Source organism: Sus scrofa, chromosome 5 (assembly GCF_054392235.1).
Source record: "Sus scrofa isolate SSC_HxYL_T2T_F1_AM1 chromosome 5, Sscrofa_HxYL_maternal_Yorkshire_Landrace_v2.0, whole genome shotgun sequence".
Classification (NCBI taxonomy): domain Eukaryota; kingdom Metazoa; phylum Chordata; class Mammalia; order Artiodactyla; family Suidae; genus Sus; species Sus scrofa.
This window is the reverse complement of record NC_139387.1, coordinates 29,016,295-29,029,438: the sequence shown is the minus strand read 5'-3', so window position 1 is coordinate 29,029,438 and position 13,144 is coordinate 29,016,295. Positions and strand designations below refer to the sequence as shown.

Below are 13,144 nucleotides of genomic sequence, written 5' to 3'. Positions count from 1 at the left end.
ACATAACCAGTAGTCACAGAGTGAGAGTTGTCTAGCATCAGGCATGGCTTACATTGTAATTGAGACACATGACTCAATCTGTGACATAAAGGTAATCTGGGTCATGACACTTGACTCAGGGCTACGTTAAGGAGGGCCAAGTCTCATACTCTTTTCCTTAATGGTCAGTTATTGAAATTTCCAACATGGTTCATTAATCTATAAGAGGCTCAATAGGACTCAGAAAATCGAGCACAGAGAGGCACAGCTAAAAGAGCATGCTCATCAGCAGGCAGCAAACCAAAGCAAAAGAACAATGACAGCTAGTTATAGTGATTATTGCCTTGACAAACTTCTTATAGTGCCAGCTGTTGTAACCAACTCACAAAGATGGGCTGGACACCCCACACAGCATTTGTTTAATGTATTGAAACTAATAATGCCAAACACACACACAGACACACACACATACACACACACACACCCCAAGAGGGTATGAAAATTTTTCTTACTTATATAGCAAGGCTTTCTGGGGTGAGAGCATGATAATGTCCCAAGCTGGTCTAAAAGAAGATTGGTTCTCCTTTATGATTAGGGAGTAGAGCTGGGTGAGGGTTCTTATACAAAGGCCAGGGATCACATGCTTTGAACATCCTATCAGCACAAAAAGAGAGAGCACCCAGACTTCCTTTATCAACCTCACCAAGTGCTTAGGAGAAGCAGTAGGATTTGAAAGCTGTCAAGAATCAAACATCAAAAATGGAGTCAGTCTTTATTACAACTCCAAACGGTCCCTGTGGTCTCTGATTATTATTCAGATTCCTTGTGAAAGGACATTATGGTAGTATTAAATACCTTTTGGGAATAAGGTAGGTAAAGTGCATGCCTATATAGCATTAATAGGAATATATGACAAAGGCCCACATTTAAAGTTGAGAAACTATTACAATGAATGTGGGAAACATTAAATGAGACAGACTAAATGAGAATTGTATGTAAAGGAGAATGTAACAATTTTGATAATAATATGAAATGATATACACATGTAATTAAAGTTTCAAGTTCCTTTATAAAGAATTATTTTATGGTTGTAGCAAGCTGCATATGATATTACCTTTCAATGGTCATGTAATCAGATTTCATTCTGAATAGCCTAATTTATCTGCTTAAATTATCACACATTAAAATTGAATTTAAATAATTTAGTATTGAATATGTATAAACATTAAGAGAGAAAAGAGTAGCTATTTATTACACCGCCAAGAAATTGAAGCCAGCTGAAATTCTAAAAACCAAGCAAACTCTAAAATGACCAAAATGACAATATTAAAGATAGGACTAGAAATGTACTTTTTTAACCTAAGATTTAGCTATCAATTTTACATACAGCCTATTAATCCCCTCTAAACATCTCAGATAGACATGGGTCATGCTTTGCATTAATAGCTTAAATAATGTGATCATTCATAACTGTCTTACCAGCTAAGTTAGGTGTTAAATGCCATTTATAGTAAATAATATTTTCTGAAAAAAAAATGCATTACAGATTTCCCTTTTTATTAAGAGGAAAATAAGTACTTTAACCTAAATGTCTGTATGTCTGAGTCTTTGAGGACAGCAGAAAGAAAAACTCATATTCTGCATAAATTCTGTGATGTGTCTTTGTAATCACACCGAATTCTATATATGATTTTAAATAATTACAAATTTATTATTTGACTATTTCATTAATTATGATTATATTATTTTGACTGTATTAATTTCAATTTCAAAAACATTTTAGTATATGCTTTTGTAAATGTTTTCTTTTTGCTTCTAAAGAGAAAATTATAAAGGTAAGAGTTAGAAAATCTGTGATGAAAATTTGTAAGCTATTTATTGAAATAGAGTCTTTTTTTTTGAGGGAAGCCTAGATATTGCAATGCTAGAGAAGCTTCAGCGTATATTTAAAAATTAAATATCCAAGGTATCATTTAAGACAGATTTATAAAGCTCTAATTAAATAACTTGCTTAGGATTAAGAGCTAATTAATTGTAAAATCAAACTTCAGCCCTCAAAGCAGTAATTCTAAGATGCCATTGTAATCAAGAGACTGATGAATACTAACCTTTGAAGATAAAAGACACAATATCTACTAGAAAAAAGTAAACAGTTTAATTAGAAATGTGAATTTTTCCATGCAATTGGTGACCAATATAAAATAATGAAAAATAAGCTTTCATAGATAAAAGCCACAGTACATTAAATATGGTCCGCACAAGAAATACATTGGACACAAAGCCTTAGGGCCAGTTTTATCTCTAAAGAAATATCTTCGGAGTCCCCATCATGGCTCAGTGGTTAATGAATCCGACAGGAATGATGAGGTTCTGGGTTCCATCCCTGGCCTTGTTCAGTGGGTTAAGGATCTGGCATTGCCGTGAGCTGTGGTGTAGGTCACAGACACAGCTCAGATCCTGTGTTGCTGTGGCTCTGGCGTAGGCTGGCAGCTGCAGCTCCTATTAGACCCCTAACCTGGGAACCTCCATATGCCCAGGTGTGGCCTTAGAAAAGACCAAAAAAAAAAAAAAGAAAAAGTAATATCATCAATTTTGTGTCGTCAGATTATTTCACTGTGTTTTCTAAAGTTTATATGAAACATTCTTTCTAATAAAATAATAAATAAGCACTATTTTTCATATGATTTCATGTTTACTATTTGTATCAGGAGAACAGTTTTGGTTTCAGTTGACAAAATATGTGGCCAATGGTGGCGTGAAATATAAGACATTTATTGCTAAATTAACAATTGTCATTAAACTAGTATTTATCCAGCTGTTAAACAGTATATTTAAGGAATTGAGATCTTTCTATATTACTGCCCTACTGTCCTAAACATGTTGATTTGTCTTTCAGTTTTACAAAATGATAGCCACTGCTCCACATGTACATTAAAGGCAGTATTAAAAGGAAAGGAGTAATGCCAGCTAGATTTTGAAATGTTTTATCAATTAAGCAAAAGTTTTCTCAAAATTCTATGACCCGTTAGACTTCCTATGATAACTTATTGGTTATATCCAGCACACAAGGCCATCTTTAACTCTAGAAGGTGAGAAAGCCCCAATAGTTGGAAGTAGCAAGAGAGAACTAGTTTGCAAATTAAGTCGTGCTATTTAACCCATGGGATCAGCCACCAGTTGTTTCATAAGAAACTGTGATAAGAAAGAACATACCAAATTCTGAGAAAGGAATATATTTAAGTTAGTACATTGGGATTATGTTTTTCATATATACATAACATATATATCTTATGAAAATTTTACTTATGTGAATCATTGCTAAAAGTGAACATGTGAAAAACAGAAAAAATCCAGTTTCTGCACTGCAGGGCCATACACCACTGCATGGAATAGCAACTCTAATGAAGGTGCTGCCTCTGTGTAACTTTTCTTGAGTTAAAAGCCAAAACACTTTGACTTCATTGTTCAGGCAATATGTCTATTGGGTTTTGAGGTTTGAAATTATCATTACTCTTCCTTTCATATAGATTGTGAATAAAGTGAGAAATAGATACATTTCAAATTAAGATGGTTGTATCAGCTTTGTGAATGGTAAATCTGGACTGAATAATATAACCTTCGTCAGGAGCTGAATTTTAGTCTTCCTCCTATTTCCCCAATTACAATCTACTCGTGTTCATGGAGGATTTAAATTTTATTAAAACTCAGTGTAGTTAAGAGAGAAAGAGAGAAGGCTCAGGGAGAAAGGGTGACAGAGAGAGGGAGGGGGAACTCCCTGTCTTCATTAAGATATTTGCTGTCGTGGAGGTTCTGATGCATGTGAAGAGATCTTTCTTTGTTATTTAAGCAATTCCTCAGTATGTGTTTTTGTTAAGAGCTTTTATCCTACCACAAATACCTACCCAGATATTTGCTTTCCAAATAACCTTGTGTCTGAGTGTAGAGGTCCTACACTCCTCTAACCATAAGCCTCTCTTCCAGGCACTGAATTGGGAACTACAGAAACATGAACTGTGTAACATCCATGATTGCAGTGTCTGTGGCAACAGCAAATCCTTTTTTTCTGGGATAAGGATGGCAGTGGTACCAGGATAGGGATTCAGTGTTGAGCAGCAATGGTGACAGCAGTACCAGCATTCAAATATATTTTACATGTAGAAAGAATCAGTATTCTCACTGAACTGACACCGTCGCATCATTTTGGATATGATTCTGTTCACTAGTAAGTGGCTTTTATAAAAGCCTTATAAATTTAAGTTAGATTATGTTGTTGAACAACCCAGAATCTCAGGGTCCGAAATAATAAGCATTTATTTCTGGGACTTATACCTTAGGAACAGTCCCTGCTGTTCCTATGTGGAACATGCTAAATTTGTGAGACAGATTTCAGAGAGAGATGTTAGAATCATGCAGTGCCTCTTAAAGTGTGTTTTCAGATGTAGTGGGAAAAAATACCTTTACATTTCATTGTCCAAAGCAAGTCACAGAACAAAGCTTGATGTCCACATTGGGTGTGGAACCATGTGTTGCTTCTTATCTCTTTTGTGCATTGTTTTAAAACTTGATTCTTAAAACTGTGAGCTATGCAATATCTTTTCGGTAAAATGCCATTCTGCAAGAGCTAGTTTCTGTTGCTTGCACCTTGATTGATGAATACCTCTAGAAGTTGGGGACTAAGCTCTGACTCAAGTCCTCTGACTATAAGCAAACAGAAGTGGAGAAAGGACCTGTTATTAGGAAGACAAAACAAGTCGGTAGAATCACTGGCAGAAAAATGTTTCCTCATTCTTCAGTAGAGCACAGTGGTTGAAAACTGGACTTTGCTGACATGATTTTGTTAGGATCTCAAATTTTGTGCTTATTATCTCTATGACTGTTGGCAAACTATTGAGCTAAGTCTCAATTTCCTTGTCTGCAGAAAGGGAATAAAGTACCCTCTTCCAAAGGCTGTTGTAGGGATTAAATGGATTAATATATGGATGTAGAATGGTGTGTGAACAATAAAAAACACTTGATTTTAGATATTATTTTAATTATTTTTGTTACTCCTAGAATATGGCTGAAGATAGTTATTAACCCCTATTTTATGAGATGTGGTGATAGTCCAGGAAAATGCAGAAAGCAGCTCTCCTCTCTAAAGTGAAATAAGAAGTCAGAGCAGGATGAGGTCAGTGTGAGCCTCAGTAATTACTTTAAATCAGATCTCACAGAAAAAGTTAATCTTGAGTTTATACTATGGCTGTATTTGCTTATCAGCCCCTCCAGTGGTTTGGAAAAGCAACCAACCAAAAACATGGTGTGGTACTCGTGATAAATTTCCACATATATATTATGTTTAGAAATAGCCTCTGACTGGAGTAGATTTGTTGGAGAAATTATTCCACTGGACAGAACTTAGTGCCACTCCATTTTAAAGGAATGGCTGATAATACAGTTCTTCCAATCTTGGCTGAAATATTGCCTTGTCACTATGTATATATGAATTTAATGGCAATACGAGTGAAGAAAAATTATATTCTGAACCTTCACACAGTCCATTGTGCTGACTGCACCTATGCATCAAGCAATGGTATTTGCATATGGACTTAATGTTGTCAGTTGGACCTAACATATTAAATTCCATTCAACACAAATACACAGAGAGAAAATAGAAAGGAATGAAACTCACTGTCATTAGGACCACATTTGATATTTCTTTTTGCAGTTTACCAATGGACTTTGTAATGAAGTGCTTCAGGAAGTAATGGAGAAATGTGGATGGTAGTCAGCACTTAAAATTCCTAAGTAGGAAAACTTCTGCTGACTTCATTTTTTAAAAAAGTAAAATAAAACAAAACAACTACATGAAAGAGAAAGTATTGTATATCTGTTTCCATTTTTCTTCACTTTCACTGGAAATTAAAAAAAGTTGTATTCGTAATAAAAGGGGAAGAGCTAATGATAAAATAAGATAGGTTGTTTAAAACTGGAAGTTGCAAATATATGAGAAGTACGTATGTAATAAATTTGTTCAAACACAGCACATAGCTATTATTATAAATTATTAGCTAGACAGCTAAATGAACTGTTGATTATGCATTATGTATAATTTTAGAAAATATGAGAAATAACATTTGCGTTTTTCTAACTTCTTATTTGGAAATTTCAGCTAGTCTTGTAAATTAGTTTTTTTTTGAGTTAGCTTCTTACATTTTAAGAGGAAAATATACAAAGCAGAGAAGACACACATATATATTTCAGGATAGTTCACAAATCTGTAATTATCTTTCATTAATATATTTTATTATGAAAACCCAAACGTTTAAAAAGACAGTCTTAAATCATGCTGACTTTCCAAGAGACTACATTTATGAAAATAGCCCAATGCAAGTTGTCTTTAATGGCAGAAGGGTAACCATGACAACACAGCTTTTACAAGCCAAAGAGCATATATAATATGCTATATATTGTTAATACGCACATGGATGGTAAAAAGTTCTCTGGCTGTTTTGAAATAGTCATAAAATGCAAGACTTTTCCAATTAAAACTTAAGGACAATATGTAATATTTTGATAGAAAATGTAAGTAATAAGAAAGGGATAGGAAAGTGAAATTATCTATTGCCTAAATAAGGCACATTCCTAGATGCTCTAAATGTGTAATATCATCCACACAACATTCCTGTGAGAGAATTAAAGAACCCTACTTTTGCAGTTGTGGAAACTCATGTTCAGAAAGATAAAATAATTTTCCCAATGTTGAATGAATGGCAAAGGGCAAAGCTGGACTGGAATGCATTCATCACTGTACATTGGAATAGGACTTTCAAACCAGTGACCAAAAGAAAGAGGCAAAATAAAATAAAACCAATGACAAAATCTACACATACAGACCTTATGAAAGAAGAAAAACAATATCAAACAAACTAGATATTCCACAGATATGTGGTCTAATTAAAGAGAAAGGAAAGGCAAGTAGATGCCTGAACTTGAAGTTCTTCCCCAAACACCTGCATTTGCATTATATGCATTCAGTCCAGTTGTGTGGTAAATGTCAATCATCACAGTTCATTTCCTTTGATAAACATATTGTTTCTATATATATGGCTACACTTAAAACTTAAAAGTTAGAAAATGCAAAGAAGATTAATGAAAGCACATTTTATATTTCAAAATGCATTTAAACTTATTGTAACAGTTTAGTTGAAGTATAATTGATATACAGAGAACTGTACATATTTAACATGTACAATTTGATGGTTTTAGTCACATGTAAATATGATATACCATACCATAATCAAGGCAATAGGTATACCCAACACCTACCAGAGTTGGAGGGAGTGAGGAGTAAGGACATTTAACATGAGATCTATCTATCCCCTTAGCAAATTTTGAAATGTGTAATACCAGATTGTTAATTGTAGGTGCTGTGTTATACAGCAGATCTCCAGAACTTCTTCAGCTGGCATAACTGAAACTTTATACTTCAGCTAGCATAACTGAAACTTTATAACAATTCCCCATTTTCCCCATCCCCAACCCCTGACAACCATTATTATATTATCTGCTTCTGTAGATTTGACTGTTTCAGATGCCTCATCTAAGTGGAATCATGCGTTATTTAAAATATAATGTTTTACGTATTAATTCTTGGCTACAGAGAATACCAGGCTTCCTCAATGACTTGTTTCAGAGTTGCAGGAAAACAATTTGCTCATATCCAGCCCAATATTTATAATTTTCAAAGTTTATAAATGGTTAAAAGTTATAGTAAAATATACTTGAATTCATGAAGCATTCAGTTAGATACTTTCAAGATCATATCGTTCAATAAGCATATTATTTTTTAAATTTTAAAGTGACACATGAACTCTTTTTGCAAAAACATCAAATAATACAGGCCAAGCAAAAGTACCCCTTACTGTTCATTCTCAGTGGCAATGACTGCTATTTACTATTATTGTTTTAGTGTATTTCTTTCAGAACTCTATGTTCATTATAGGCGATGTATGTGTGTATGTGTACCTATATATACGTATGCATATACATATATATACACACTGGGTTATATGTATACAAACATGCACATATATATGTATGCATGCATATAGTTTTTGCTTTGAGTTTTTGAGAGTGGAAATAAAATCAAATTGTATGTATTTTTCCATCAGCCTTTCACTCAGGAGGGAGATTTTCCATACCAACAATATAGATCCATCTTCCTCTTTCTAACTGCATCATGTTTAAGTTATTAGAGGTTAACACCATTACAAAACACTGCAGGGAATATTTTTGTGATAATTTTTCTACAGATTAAATTCTTGAAAGTGGAATTATTTGTTATGCACCTACCCAGTTATGCTTCAAAATATAGTAGGTACACTAAAACCAATACTGAACGTGAATACCTATTCACTCTAAAATTTAACAATGTGTGTATTATCATCTGTTAAAAATTTCTCAATTTGTTGAGGAAAAATATGTGTCAACCTATTAATTTGCAACATACACTTTACTTGTGAAGTTAATTTTATTGCTGTATTGGATAGATGGTATTTCTTTTTCTATAAAATAGTTATTATTTGACCACATAAAATTGGAGTTTTTCTTTTTTTAATGGTTTGTGGTTAATATTAATATTATTAAATTTAGTATTAAATATTATTATCTTCCTCTTAGAATGGAGAATATTTTTCTCCCAGACCATCACTTGTCTTTTAACTTGGTGTATGTTGTTTAAATGCCCTATCTTTTTGATGAGGTAGTAATGAACTGAGTTTTACTCAGCCCTCTATACTTGCAGAGTTAACAGCAAATATACTTTTTCCTTAAGTCTATTTCAGATGTTCCTAGTCCATATGAATTCTCAAATATATCTATATTAATCAATAACCTGCCAGTCTGGCAAATCAATCAATGGAAAATTTATATTGTAGCAATAACTAAAAGATGACATAAATATAAGTGCTTTTAAACCCTAGTCAAATCATTTGATAGCTTCATCCTTCTAAAGCTTTCTATTTGTGTGTGATTTCCAAGCTAACTACTGCGGAGAGGCAATATTGATAACAGAAGATTCTGCATCTCCAGCTGCTAAGAGCCACTCAGTTACTTTCTTAAGATCAAAGTGTGTCTACAACTTCCTTTTCGGTAACAGGCTATAAAAATAACTTTCTTTTAACTTGACTAACAGGTGTCAGGATAGGTGAAAATGCAGTCCTGAAAGTTTAACCAGACATACCCATATCAAATGAAGAGGATGGACAAGGAAAAGAGTTTGCTTTGTAATCTCCTTGTATCATTTTAGATTCTGTTTCCAGGTTAACTTAACCTTCATAAGTCACTGTTTTTCCTGCGCCTTGCACTAAAATTCTCATGGTTCTCTGTTGCCTAAGAGAAACTGCAGGATGCATTGAAATTCAAGGCTCTGCATTACCTGGTTTTACTGTCTCACATTCCTTCTTTTCCTTTCCTTTCCTTTCCTTTCCTTTCCTTTCCTTTCCTTTCCTTTCCCTCCCCTCCCTTTCCCTCCCCTCCCCTGCCCTCCCCTTTCCTTTCTTTTCCTTTCCTTTCCTTTCTTTCTGCCACACCCAGGCCAGGGACTGAACCCCCACCTCAGGGGCAACCTGGCAGCAACTCTGGATCCTTAACCCACCGAACTACACAGGGACTTCCTCACATTATTTTTTGTTCCTCTCTCCCTCTTAATTCAACAATGAATCTTACACTCCAGCTAGGGTTGAAACCTGACTCTACTTGGACTGGTCTTTTATATTTTCAACTCCTAAGATTTAGAACAAAGAGGTTGAGGAACATATCATAATTGCTAAGACTCAGATTTTGTATTAAAGACAATGAGGGGATACTGAAGAGTTCACCTTGTTTCATCAAGAGAAAGAATATAAATTTTAAAAAGCTTTATATGGTGCCTTGTATTTCTTTAGATTCTCTTTTAGCAGTCAGTGAATAAAACACAAATAGAAGCTGATTAAATAGGATAAGCTCAATAGTTAACAATATAAAACATTTTTATTTTTATTTGATATCTGTGTTCCAAGTCAGAAAATACAGACAGCAACTTCTGAGTGTTTTCCTCAGCATATTCTTCTTTCTGGGCATTTGCATTTTCAGTTATAAAAAATGAGATTCTAATCTATAATTTATTGAATGGTAGCATAATATAGCAAAAAAAATTTCATGGACAATAATGGAAGCTGAAGTTCTTTTAATCTCAATTTAATATGTTTACATATTCAATAGTTTTCTTAGTTTTTCATATTAAAAATTCTAACAATATAGATAGAAAATGAGATACAATAGCTTATTCAGATTAATTAAATTTTAATATGTCAATATTCATGTGTATATAATGAATTTTCTTTATACTATTAGAATCCTTGTTTAAATGAATTATGTCAAGGAATGCATCTGTGTGCACATTAAGTGCTCTATAAAGTCTAGAAAAACCTAATGTTTGTATTTCATTTTATTAAGAATCGAACTACACAGGAGATCCCATCATGGCTCAGCGGGTTACAAACCCACTAGTTTCCATGAGGGTATAAGTTCGATCCTTGGCTTCACTCAGTGGGTTCAGGATCCAGCTTTGGCACAGCTGTGGTTTAGGTTGCAGACACCACTCAGATCCTGCATTGCTGTGGCTATAGTGTTGGCCTCAGCTGTAGCTCTGATTCAGATTCAGTCCCTAGCCTGGGAATTTCCACATGCTGCAGGTTTGGCCCTAAAAAGCCAAAAAAAAAAAAAAAAAGAAGAAGAAGAAAAAGAATTGAAGTACACACTTTGAATGAATGGAATACTATTAATTGTTTTCTAATTCTGCCTTTCTATATGGCAGTCATTTGGGGTTCTAAATTTGGTTTAATCTCTGTGACACCTTCAAATAAAATTTGAGGCTGAATAAAATAGAAATAGAAGTTTGGACACATATATGTAATTTCAGATAGAATCTAATTCAGACTTAAATGTACTGAGAGGACTAGGAACCAGATTTGGAGAAAATTAAAACCATAGCCAGCACTAAGACAATAAAATAAGTATATAAAATACAGAGATGACCAAATCTACTGAATTTTCCCTTTGGTCATGTATTACAGTTAAAATATAGTGGCATCAGCTTTGGAATATACATATATTATATATATGATATATATACATATAGCAGCCTTGGGATATATGCATATTATAAAAGAATAGCTATGTTGTCCCTTATTCTTCTCTTTAAATTTTATAATTCAATTGAAATTATACTAAACCTATGAGTAAATCTGAAAAATGAATTACCTCTTCTGCAATAATTTGTCTTCACAATGATCTAAATCTACTTTTGATCTCAATCAGATATGAATTGATCTCTTCAATATTCAGAGTCAATAAGTTTACCTTCTACCCTTCTTGGCTAAAGCAATTACTTGAAGTTAAACTCTACGAAAATGAGAGTGCTGGAGGAGAAATTACCATGGAAATTATGGGAAGATTCACAGAAGAAAGGCATGTGAGCTCAGCGGGTTGGGTATGGAAAATTAGCCTTGGAAGAATAGATAGGTAAGATGTGTACATTCTAGGCCAGGGGACTAGTGTGTGAACTTCAAGATTATAGCTTCAGCTGACACATAGGCTATAAGATGAAGTCAAAGGAGATGAGGTTCTGGACAACAGTTTCAGTCAAATTGTGAAGGACCTTACATGCTATACTAAGGAGATTCAGTTTTATCCTATGGATTATGAATTCAACTAGCAAATAGATGCACACATTTAAGAAGATGGTATGTACTAGAAATGAGGCAAGGAACTCTTACATAGGAAATCAGATAGCTATCTAAGTTAATACAAATGACAGATACCTAGTCCAACATAAGATACAGGAATCACAGAGAAATACAGATTGTTCAGACACATAGCTTGATACTAACTTCTAGGCACTCAGAGAATTAAGAAACAAAAGTGACTGGCAATGTATATTTACACAGACCTTTGAGGTTTTGAATAGATTAGTTCTCTTCCTTTGAGTAGGATCTGATAGAAAAAAAGAAATGAATTTCTTAAGGGTCTGAGAAATTAAATAATTCAAATAGTGTAAAACTGGAAGACCAGAAGTTACAAAATATTTTCTCACAATTTTACTTAAACAAAGAAAATTTGTATGGCTTCATATCATTAAAATTTTTCTCCATTCTTCTTTGCTAACTTACATTTTAAAATCAAAATTAGGAGTTCCCATCATGGCACAGCGGAAATGAATCCAACTAGGAATCATGAGGTTGCGGGTTCGATCCCTGGCCTCGCTCAGTGGGTTAAGGATCCAGTGTTGCTGTGAGCTGTGCTATAGGTTGCAGACGTGGCTCGAATCTGATGTTGCTGTGTCTCTGGTGTAGGCTGGCGGCTACAACTCCAATTAGACCCCTAGCCTGGGAACTTCCATATACCATGGGTGTGGCCCTCAAAAAAAGACAAAAGCCAAAAAATAAATTAATTAATTAAATAAAATCAAAATTACTTCTCTCTCTGTATGATTTTTTTTTTAATTGAAGTATGGTTTCTCACTGATTGGCTGTTAAACATTATCTAGACATTAAAAACAAGAGCCATAGTTAAATATTAATAAAGAGCTAACATCAAAAGTATAATTTTAATGCATAAAAGTAGATGAATTTCAAATTTAGAGTTCATGCATAGTATATTCCCACAAAAGAAATAGTTTCTCAGTCATGAAGATAACGATCTACAAAAACAAGTACAATAAGCATGACATAGTCAAGGTTACTGATCCTTTGATTTTCAATAGCCATGATGCAATTATTGTTTTGTGTTCATTCACCTATTCTCAGTATTTAGTTTATCTTTCCTATTCAAAACAGAAGGTTAACAAGGATGACAGCACAGATGGTGTCATTTTCTTCTTCACAAGTCAAAATGATAAGCCTTATAAAAAGACTGTCAAAGGCATCCTCTCACCTGTCTGATCCCGTCTGTGCCCCCATCTGCACAGAGCTGATCTCATGACTTGTACTTCCTTGACCTCTTGAAACCAGACTTTCAGGATTAGTTTGGAGAGGAAACAAATTATAGATTTAGTTGTAATTTTAATTGTATAGATATTATATTAGCAAATCAGTTTTTGTTAGAAGATCATGGCATGCTATACATTGTTTAAAATTTCACATACCTT

General features: G+C 33.8%; 1 long non-coding RNA gene across 1 annotated transcript in view; it reads left to right on the top strand.

Moving 5' to 3' along the window:
* The window catches only part of LOC110260691 (uncharacterized), a 288,982-nt gene extending 280,428 nt beyond the window's left edge, over nucleotides 1-8,554 (top strand). The window contains exon 4 of the long non-coding RNA XR_014803466.1: nucleotides 3,961-8,554. This is a non-coding gene — a long non-coding RNA (uncharacterized LOC110260691). The remainder of the gene's footprint in view (nucleotides 1-3,960) is intronic.
* The last annotated feature ends 4,590 nt before the right edge of the window (nucleotides 8,555-13,144 follow it).